The 10,581-nt window shown below is 41.7% G+C and overlaps 1 protein-coding gene across 3 annotated transcripts in view; it reads right to left on the bottom strand.

Moving 5' to 3' along the window:
* Positions 1-464: 464 nt before the first annotated feature.
* LOC143172002 (ubiquitin-associated protein 1-like) overlaps positions 465-10,581 on the bottom strand; it is a 52,844-nt gene continuing 42,727 nt past the window's right edge. For all 3 annotated transcript variants that reach the window (XR_012997263.1, XR_012997261.1, XR_012997262.1), the window contains exon 9: positions 465-1,452. The gene's annotated coding sequence lies outside the window, so the exon portion shown is untranslated. The remainder of the gene's footprint in view (positions 1,453-10,581) is intronic.

Here is a 10,581-nt window from a genome sequence, read left to right as displayed (position 1 = left end):
ATTAGTTTCTTAATCTGTATGACGTCAGGGGGGCGGGGAGCCTGCCTAAGCATCATCTCGACCCTTTCTCCAACTTTTGTCTTTTCTCCTTTTCTTCCTGTAACTGTTTCTGCAGCTGTTCAATTTGTAAAGACAGTAACAACTCTGTTGCTTTCCTACCTTCTAGTTCTTTTTCTAGGTCGTGCTCCTTCCTATTTCTATTCTCCCTTTCTTGATATGCAGCTTCTAAACAGGTACCTAACATCTTGCAGATAACTCCTTTCCCCTTTCCATGGCCCCTAGTTACTTTTAGGTGCTCTTCAATGGCTTCCCACTTATGCCAATTGTCACGAGCCCATTCTTCTGAGAATTTGGGACTGGGATTCACTCCATGCCTCCGTAAATAATCCGTGATTCTACTTGCCATCCTGCCAACTACGCCAATTTGTCACGGAGGAAGCGAGACTGCACTTCACTTGTAAGGGAGAAGCAACAATACACTTTATTGATAGAAAAGAGTGAGTTAACAAAGTTCAATGGTAAATGGGACAGTGGTTTAACAAGATTCAATGGCAAGGTACACTTGATTGTTTACTGCATAGAGGACAGGGTCAGACAAAACTGTCAGGGAGACCCTCCCGTTGAGCCGTGAGGTTCAGAAAGGACCCCCTTGCTTTCTAAACTCCTTCTCAGAGAGGAGTCTATGTGAGGCTGGATCTAATCCTAGTCCCAGACTTGGTCAACAGTTTATGTCTACAGGATTATATATGCACAATCAATCCTTTATATCACTTAGCTAAGATTTCAAAGTTTAGCATGCTATTAGTCACTTGCTGAGTATCTGTTGCGGCAAGGAAACTGTCAACCTCGAGGAGTAACCTTGAGAGGCGTCCCTACTCAAGGGGAGATCCTGGCGTGCAACCTGCTGCCATGCAGGAGAGCTCAAAAGGCTCTTGGGCTGCTCACTATTTATAGGGGTAAGATGATTGACTCACAGTCATATTTGCATACTGATAACTGTGGTTAGGTGGGCGTATTTCTCACAATAGCCCTTGGTTATTGTGTTGTTATCTGGCTCCCAAATCCACTTTGAATGGAGGCAGCTATCACTATCAGCATCTGTTAACGACCGCCCTTGGTAGTTATCGCTTGAGGAGGTTACAGGAGATAAAGGTCGGGTTGGGCGGGGGAGCACACCATCACACCAGGCCTCCCAGCAGCGTGTGAATAACTTATATCCTGTGGTGTTATTTCACAGCATGACCTTTCTTTGGGCAATGAAATTCACTTGGACTTCCCATATCAGTTTTTCTCCTTCCACTTTCAGATGGTTGCAACTTCCAGCCTTGAAAATTTGGCCGCAGGAGCAACTCCTGCCAAAACCGGCCACATACTGAACCAAGCAGTATTTAAAGTGCTGAAGAAAAATATGCCATGGCAGCTGGGCTGGTCTTCATTGCAGTCCTGATGTCCCTGCAAGACAAAGATACAGTGCACGAGATAACTGGAGTCCTGCCAAATAAGCTTTTGAATGATTGATTTTCATGTGGTGGCAGTTGAAGTCCTTAGCCCTGAGGATGCTGACGCCTCCCAGCTTCTTAGACGCTGACCTGTGAAGAGAGGCACCAAACTCTGCTCTCAACTGGAGAGCAGAGCAAGTCCGAGTGCTCCCTTATTAATATAAGCCCTAGTTAAAAATAACTGTCTCCATTTCAGTTTTAATCACAGTTTCATATTGTTGTAAATAGTTGTAAGATAAACTGCTGGATTAATCAAGCATGCATCAAACATACAAGGCCAAAGCTAATGAGCACATCATGAGATAGATAAGTACTAGCAGAAACCAGACAAGGACAACCAGAACTGTGGCAAACGGCAGTGATGAGCCAATTTGTGACCATATAAGGAGAAGGGCCCAAAGGTTCAAGAAAAGTTCACCTCCTGCAGAGACCACCAGAGACACCTGTAGATGCTCCTAAGGACTCAAAACACATGCATGAAAGACTATGCAGATATTATAATTAGTTCTTAGAAATATAATGAATATGTATGATTATTCCAAGAAATTATTATGAATATGTATATCGAAGAGCCATATAAGGGACAGTTGATGCAACATACGGTGTGCATGCTAGGAGAAGAGATCCCCCATGCACCGGGCCGAATAAAGTAATGCCTGCTCTTTAATACACCCAGTGTTAAGGAGTTTTATTCCCGATTTTCGGTGACAATATCACTTTTTATCTGTGTGGCAGGTTGCTATGGAAGGTAGAGTTCCCCCTCGGCTGAGGCTATATACACTGCTGATATTTCTCATGTCAGATCTAGCAGACGTGTAGCCATGCTGGAGTTGGACTGGCCCGGTGACCTGATGTGAAATAATCCCTTCTGTCTCCCAAGAATGGGCTATTATGTCTGATCAATGAGTGGCCCAACTCACCATTTATTTTCATGATTGCTAGATCCAGCACAAGAGGTGTCAGGAACAGAGTTCAGTACATTGTAAAATTGCATGTCAGATGACCAATCCCTATACCAAACCTTTGAAAAGCTAACCTGTGTAGAAGGGTGATAACAGGTGCTTTATACATTTTTATACCATTGTATTATCTGTTGGTGAAATTACAGCTAAAACTACCAGAGTAAGTTAACCTCGGTATTTAGAGGCATTTGTTGAAGATTATCATTATTGAATCCTTCTATATTTTGTGTTTGATAGTGAATAAGCGACTATAAGAACATTTTGATTAATCTTTATGTTAGCGTTATGTAGGGGTTGCTGTGTTGTTCACTGGACCATGTTAACCTTATTCTTAATTCTCTAGAGCGTGACCAGACCACTTATGCTTTATTGTATATGGGATGACTTATTTGACAACTTGACAAGGTAGATGAATGAATATCTAGCTAACTTGGCAATGAAACTTACTTTTAAGGTAACCTGAAGTGAACTGCTCTCATTATAATACTAAAAAACACACCCACAGGTCAAGACGACCCTTGCCCAGGTGAAGACCCTTCCCCTGCGCAAGCGTAGTAACAGAAGAGAATGACACAGCAGATATTATAAGTGTATGTAAATCACTAACCAATCATTGTAACTGGGAGCGTACTACCTTGTAATTCTTGTGTATAAATGTAACGGTGAACTCGGCATAGGTACGCTTGAGTTGTGGAAATTCCACCTTGCACCTGGCACCACAATAAAGAATGCCTGCTTTCTAAAACTCCAAATTGAGTCTTAGAGAGTTCATCATCTGCCGACTTACAGTAACAGATTTTGACACCCCAGATGGGACACTGCTCTTGAGCCTTGACGGATCCTGGGATCGTGGAACCTCAGCCGGCACCGAGGGATTCTCGGAGCGGATCTTCTGATCCCCAGACCAAAAAGCCCGAGCCAAGAACGCTGTTTTGTGAGCATTAAGGCATTCTTTCGGAAATTTGGATACCTGCCCGTCAGGGTTGGGGTGGGCTAGCCCCCATTTGGTAGGGGTTAAACATCCCCGTTTGGAAAGCCTGCCTGTAAGGCGCAGCGAAAGCTACGCAGGGGTGGGGCTAAGAAGGATACCCATTTGCATTTGGAAGCCTAGGCGTCTGCCCGTAAGTCATAAGCAAAAGCTATTGCTGGGTTGGACATTTGGTTGAACTCTATTCGTTACCTCTAAACTCTATTCGTTACCTCTAAACTCTATTCGTTACCTCTAAACTCTATTCGTTACCTCTAAACTCTATTCGTTACCTCTAAACTCTATTCGTTACCTCTAAACTCTATTCGTTATCTATAATCCTTTAGACATAAGCCGTTGGACCAAGTCTGGGACTAGGATTGGATCCAGCCGCACCTAGACTCCTCTCCGAGATGGAGTTTAGAAAGCAAGGGGATCCTTTCTGAACCTCATGACTCAAGGGGAGGGTCTCCCTGACAGTTTTGTCTGACCCTGTCCTCTACGCAGTAAAGTACTTTGCCATCAAAACTTGTTAAACCACTGTCACCTTTGAACTTTACCTATTATCTTTAAATATTCTGTTGGGATGGCAACAGGATTTGTAAAATTGTTTGAGTAAGAGTGCTGGGAATTTGGCAATGGATGAAAAGATACTAAAGACCTCGCCGTTAGGGTGTTTGTTAGCGCACTGGAGTGATTTACGTGATGATTTGCGCAAGAGCCAGATGATTAAGTATTGCAACCATTGGTGGCCTTTGTATGTTTTGGAGGATCAGGAAAAGTGGCCAAAGAACGGAACTTTGAGTTATAATACTGTTTTGCAGTTAATGTTGTTCTGTAGAAGAGAAGGCAAATGGAATGCTTTTATTTGAGGCAGCGAGTGGATTGGCAGAATGAATGTAAGTTAATTAGTCGAGATACTTTGGTAATGGCGTTAACTTCGGAGAATAAGAAAACAAAAGAGTTGTTGTTCGGCTTGTGATATGGCTTGTGATATTGGAAAGAGGTGCATTAGGTGTACAGTACCAAAAGAGGATGAAATGGAGTTGGAACTAGGAATAGCACCCCATAGGAGGGACGGAATTTCCCTCCCTCACGTGTGAGGGAAAGAAGTGTTAAAACAGAACCGATAAATATAGAACACAGAAGGCGGCTAAATTGATATCAAAAATGGGTGCTGTATGGAGTAAAGCATGCAATCCCAAGAGCCCTAAATTGGTCTAAATTATATGAAGTAAAACAAGATAAAAATGAATCTCCCTCTGTGTTCCTAGAGAAATTAAAGGAGACTGCTAGAAAATATACTGATTTAAAAATGGAAACAGAGGCAGAACGACAACAATTGACTTTGATTTTTATGGGACAATCAGCACCCGATATAAAAAGGAAACTCCAAAAGTTAAAGGGAAGAGGACGGGCCAGAGGAAGAGGTGTTAGAAATTTTGGTAACCAAGAATTTAATACACCTCTAGGGGTAAACCAACGTACATATTGTAGGGAAGATGGACTGTCCTAAATTGAAGACAGGTCGGCAGGAAGCTGCAAGGATGATGATCTTAGATAACTGAAGAGGACCAGAGGGGAACCCAGCTGAGCCTCTGGTTATAATTAAGCTGGGAGATGATAAAGTTGAATTTTTAGTGGATACGGGTGCAACATATTTGAAAGTTATTTGCTTTTGAGTGGGGAAAATCCACAAACAGGACGAAAGACACAATTAACATGGACAAGACTGCCGCAAGGATTCAAGAATAGTCCAACGATCTTCGGTAATCAGCTGGCGAAAGATCTAGAACAGTGGAAACAAAGTGATACAGAACCTAAGCCTGCACATTTGCTTCTACAATACGTAGATGACATCTTGATTGCTACAGAAGACAGACTGACCTGCATCAAGGTAACAATAGATCTTCTAAATTTTCTTGGACTGAATGGGTACAAAGTTTCCAGGAATAAGGCTCAAATAGCAAGCCAAACTGTAATATATCTGGGCTTTGAGATTTCGAAAGGGCAACGACAGTTGGGAACAGACCGTAAGGAAGCAATTTGTAGTATTCCTGAACCAAGAAATGTTCATGAATTAAGAGCATTTCTGGGAATGGCTGGATGGTGTCACCTTTGGATAATGAATTACGGTCTGATAGCAAAGCCGCTTTATGAAGCCCGAAGGTTGTACTGTTTGTGTGGGGCCCAGATCAGCAAAAAGCCTTCCTGAACCTAAAACAGGCTTTAATGACTGCACCAGCATTAGGACTTCCAGATCTAACTAAAGATTTTCAGTTATTTGTTTATGAAAGGCAACATCTTGCCCTCGGGGTGCTGACTCAGAAAATGGGAAGCTGGAAGAGACCGGTTGGGTATTTCTCCAAACAACTGGACACTGTAAGTAAAGGTTGGCCTACATGTCTCCGAGCAGTCGCCACTACAGTGATGTTAATACAAGAAGCCCGGAAATTAACTTTGGGAAGGACAATAACAGTATATGTACCACACATGGTAATCACTGTTCTAGAACAAAAGGGGGGATCACTGGTTATCTCCTAGCAGAATGATGAAATATCAAATGATTTTGACAGAACAGGATGATGTCATTTTGAAAACTAACAACTTACTTAACCCCGCAGTCTTTTTGAACTCCGTGCAGGAAGAAGGACAAATAGAACATGACTGTTTGGTGACCATTGAACATGTCTATTCCAGTCGAGAAGACTTAAAGGATAGCCCGTTGGAAGATCCTGATTGGGAATTATACACGGACGGTAGCAGTTTTGTGGAGGATAGGATCCGGTATGCAGGATATGCGGTGACTACTGAGAATTCTGTTGTAGAAGCAAATTCTTTACCCTGCACAACATCAGCCCAAAAGGCAGAATTGATAGCCTTGACAAGGGCATTAGAGTTAAGTGAAGGGAAGAAAGTGAACATCTGGACTGATTCAAAATATGCTTTTGGCATGGTGCACGTTTATGGAGTCCTGTGGAAGGAAAGGGGATTATTATCCTCACAGAGGACAAATATTAAATACAAAGAAGAAATCTTAAAATTAATACAAGCAGTCCAAAAACCAATTAAGGTGGCAATCATGCACTGTAAAGCACATCAATTAGGAAATAAAAAAGAAATTATAGGAAACAAATTGGCAAACAGGACAGCTAGGAGAATTGCAAAAAGAGATACCTTTCAAATGGCATTGATCCCTACTAAAACCATTGCTCTACCAAGAGAGAAACCTAAATATTCAGAGAAAGACGAGAAATTAGGTAAGTTGTTACATGCAAAAAAAGAATCTGGCAGGATGGTGGATAACATCACAAGGCCAAATAGTGGTCCCACCACTAATGAGAGAAATAATACAGACAAAACATAAGGAATGTCATTGGGGAGTAGAAGCATTGGTGGCACTCTTAAGGAAACAAGTAGTATCAGTAAAAATGCTAGAAATGGCTAAAATAATAACTGAAAATGTGAGATGTTTGGAAAAACAACCCAGTTGTAAAGAAAAAGGTTCAAATGGGTATCGGTACATTTTGGTAGGGGTTGACACTTTTACAGGATGGCCAGAAGCCTTTCCCTGTCGGACCAATCAAAAAAAGTTAAGTGGCTATTGCAGGAAATTATTCTGAGATTTGGATCAGAATATCTTCAGATAGAGGCCCACATTTTATTGCAAAAGTGGTGCAGGGCATTAGTAAAATACTGGGAATTACTTGGAATTTACATACACCTTGGAGGCCACAATCCAGTGGTAAAGTAGAAAGAATGAATCAAACATTGAAAAGACAGATTAGTAAAATATGTCAGGAAACTAATTTGAAATGGCCTCAGGCACTCCCATTGGCTCTTTTGCAAATTCGGGTTCAACCTAAGAGTGGAACTTTAATTAGTCCATATGAGTTGTTATGCAGAAAACTGTATGAGTCTCCAGAACCAAATTTGAATGTACATATAAAAGGAAAACAAGATATATATATCTATATATATATATCTCATCTTAACTATCTACTTCCCCTAGGAAAAACTTTGACTGCGCTTCGGAGTGTAGTTGTTTGGAACAGGCCTCTGTCTTTGGAGAATCCAGTACATGATTTCCAACCAGATTATGTTTACATGAAAACATGGACTTCTGAACCCCTTCAGGAATGTTGGAAAGGACCTTTCCAAGTACTGTTGACTACCTTCACTGCCATCAAGATAGCTGAATTAGAAGCGTGGATACACTACACCATGGTGAAGAAAGCCCCACCACCGTGGAAAATTGTCAATAAGGAAGATAAGACCTCAAAATTGACTCTAAAATATTTCTGAAAAGAATATACAAAATTAGACATGGGAATGGATATTGATTTGGATGTTAGTGGGAACCAATTTTCTAGCAAAATTTGAACCAGCTGGAAAATTAGAAAAACATGGAAATTAAAATTGGGATGTAATTCTACTCAAATTCCAAACCTTAATCCTGAGGAGATGAAAATCTTCAAGGGACTAGGATGGAATTTGAGTTCATGGATAAAATCACTGATTAGCAGTGCATTAGTCTTGTTGATAATCTTTTAACAATTATTTTGATTTACTATTGTTTAAAAAGGCAAACAGTAAGACAGCATTTAATCGAATGATCATCCAAGCAGTGGCCAGACAACAAGATGAACCAAATACAGTTTCAAAGATTCCCACTAAGATCACTGAAATGTAGTGATTAGCACATCACTAAAATAGATATTAAAATGAAAGTATTGAAATGATTTTCAAAACTTTCAAAGGGGGGAAATGTTGAACTTCATCTTAAGTTTTACTGAATCTTTAGGTTGTGAAATAATCAACTATAAGAACATTTTGATTCCAATAAGTTAGCCCCTATGGTAGCGTTATGTACAGGTTGCTGTGTTATTTATTATTTGAGGCTGTGTTGCTTGAAGTCCCTATTCCCTGGACTCTCTAGACCACAAACAGAGCCCCTAGGTTCTATTGTATATGGGATAAGTTATTTGACAACCTGGCAAGGTAAATATCTAGCTGGCCAACTTGGCAACAAAACCTACTTTTAGGGTGTCCTGAAGTGAACTGCCTTCATTATAATACTAAAAAACACACCCACAGGTCAAGAAGACCCTTGCCCAGGTGAAGACCCTTCCCCCGTGCAAGCATAGTAACAGAAGAGAATGACATAACCAATATTATAATTGGAACAGGCTGCCCAGGGAAGTGGTTGAGTCACCATCCCTGGACATATTTAAAAGACATGTAGATGAGGCACTTGGGGACATGGTTTAGTGGGCATGGTGGTGTTGGGTCAACAGTTGGACTCGATGATCTTGGAGGTCTTTTCCAACCTCTATGATTCTATATGTAAATCACTAACCAATCATTGTAACTGGGAGTGTACTACCTTATAACTTTTGTGTATAAATGTAACAGTGATCTAGCCATAGGTGTGCTTGATTTGTGGAAATTCCACCTTGCACCCGGCACCGCAATAAAGAATGCCTGCTTTCTAAAACTCCAAATTGAGTCTTAGAGAGTTCATCATCTGCCGACTTACAGTAACAGCCTCAGTATTTTCAGAGGTAGTTGTAACAAGACAGATGAGTGACAAAAAATTTCCATGCACAGAGGAGATGGGAGTTGAGTCAGCTACCACATTTGAGCCACCTGTGAATCTGTCTGGTCTACTGTGAAAAAGGCAAGTCTGTCTGGCAGATCTGAGCCCCAGTGCAAGTTCCCAGAGCAGGAACTATTCGCTTCCTGAAGGAATAGCCAGGAATACTACAAAACAAAAAAACCCAAATAAACAAAACAACAAAAAAAAAAGCAGTTTTCCACGGTCTGATAATCTTTTTTTAAACTGGAGCCATCCAGCCGATCCACAAGACTATACCTTGTTAAATGTGATATTTTATCAGCCTGTTCTCAGAATTTTATTTTTCCCTACTGAATATGAGACTTGACTAAAATAAAAAAAATAAAGCAGCCCTGGCTGTGAAAATCCACCCATCCTTGGTAATAAAAGGACTATGGACATGCTTGAAGTGCTGCATGCCCAAGAGATACCAAAACTGGGCTCCTAGTACACAACAGAAACTACCAAAGCTGTTGTCAAAAACAGTAACGTTTTTCTCTCCACTCTTAAGGTTGTTACCTAGATGCTGCCTTAATTCTCATGTGAAAATGTGCTAAATGAGCATTTTAAAAGTGTCATCCCCTTCCTGCTGTTTGATATTGCACTGACACTTGATATGAATGGTTTTCATTTCAACTTGAGGAACATACGTGAAATTGTTTGTCGTTACAGCAGTCTAAGAGATTAAGAGAGCCTGGCCACATACAATCAGATAAATACAGAACTAAAATAGGTTCACTTTTGTATTCAGGTGCAACAAAGACTATTAATGCTCATGACAGATGCTTGATATTTTATTTGAATAACTGACATTAAAATAAAATTAAATTTACTATAGAACTCCGGTAAAATTTGTTTTAAAGTAGATATGATCAAAACACCTGTAAAAATGTTTGATTGCAAAAGATTAACTGGGGCTGGGAATCAGTCCAAGATCCCCTTCATACCTGGCCTGTTGACATAGCTAGTGTTTCAGGAGCTGTCCTCCAACCATGCGCGGCCGACCCAAACAGCCAGGGACAGCAGCAAAATGACCCTTGTACCAGGTTTTGCTGCACCGCTGGCAGAAGCCGGCGGTCTCCCCAGCATGGGGAGCTGCCCAGCCACATGCTGTGCAGAAGAGCTGCTGACACAGGCTCTGGGGTCAGCAACCCGCACTGCCCAGGGGTGCTCCGGCAGAGCCAAGCCACTGCAGGAGCCACAAGGCCGGCCAAAGAAAGCCTCAGGGCATGCTGCAGCCCTAGGGCATGGGGGCATCTGCAGCTCCCGCTGCCTGACAGACTGTAGGATCCCAGAAAGAAGTCACCCTCAAAACAAGGCAATGACTACAGCAGCACCTCTCATCCCACCAGGTCTCCAGCCACATGCAGGCAGAGTGGGAGGCCTCAGTCACCATGTGGATGATTGATGGCTCTTCAGTGTCAGAGCCCTTAACAGGCTGCTGCTGTCCAGGAGCCATCAGGAGGCAGCTCAGGTGGTCTCTAGCTCAAAGCACAACCACCAATTTTGGCTCTGCCTCTACACTTCTCCTCACAA

This window comes from Aptenodytes patagonicus, chromosome W (genome assembly GCF_965638725.1).
Source record: "Aptenodytes patagonicus chromosome W, bAptPat1.pri.cur, whole genome shotgun sequence".
Classification (NCBI taxonomy): Eukaryota; Metazoa; Chordata; class Aves; order Sphenisciformes; family Spheniscidae; genus Aptenodytes; species Aptenodytes patagonicus.
The sequence above is the reverse complement of the archived record's forward strand: the minus strand, read 5'-3'. Positions and strand labels throughout refer to the sequence as shown.